The sequence below is a fragment of the Meleagris gallopavo genome, chromosome 21, assembly GCF_000146605.3.
Source record: "Meleagris gallopavo isolate NT-WF06-2002-E0010 breed Aviagen turkey brand Nicholas breeding stock chromosome 21, Turkey_5.1, whole genome shotgun sequence".
NCBI classification, from domain to species: domain Eukaryota; kingdom Metazoa; phylum Chordata; class Aves; order Galliformes; family Phasianidae; genus Meleagris; species Meleagris gallopavo.
The window spans coordinates 1,584,926-1,585,277 of NC_015031.2; positions in this window are offsets into that span (position 1 = coordinate 1,584,926).

The window sequence follows — 352 nt, forward strand, 5'->3', positions numbered from 1 at the left end:
GGCCTGTAGTTCCTTTCTTGCTCTTCTGGAAAACTGGAACGACGGTTGCCAGCTTCCAGGGAACTGCGACCTCTCCGGATTCCCACAACAGGCGAGAAAGCATTGAGAGAGGCCTCGCAGTGCCATCAGCCAGCTCTGCGTGTACCCTGGGACAAACCCCATTGGGCCCCACGGATTTCTGTGCACCCAGGTGGAGCTGCAAATCCCACACGAGCTCACGGCTGGCTGGGAGCTGGTCATTACCACAGTTGTGGTCCTCCCACTCGTGCCCAGCACTGATGGATCCCGAGGTCTCCAAATAGCAGCTTCCCAGGGGACCTCACTAACTACTTCCCTGAGCAGCCTAAAAGCT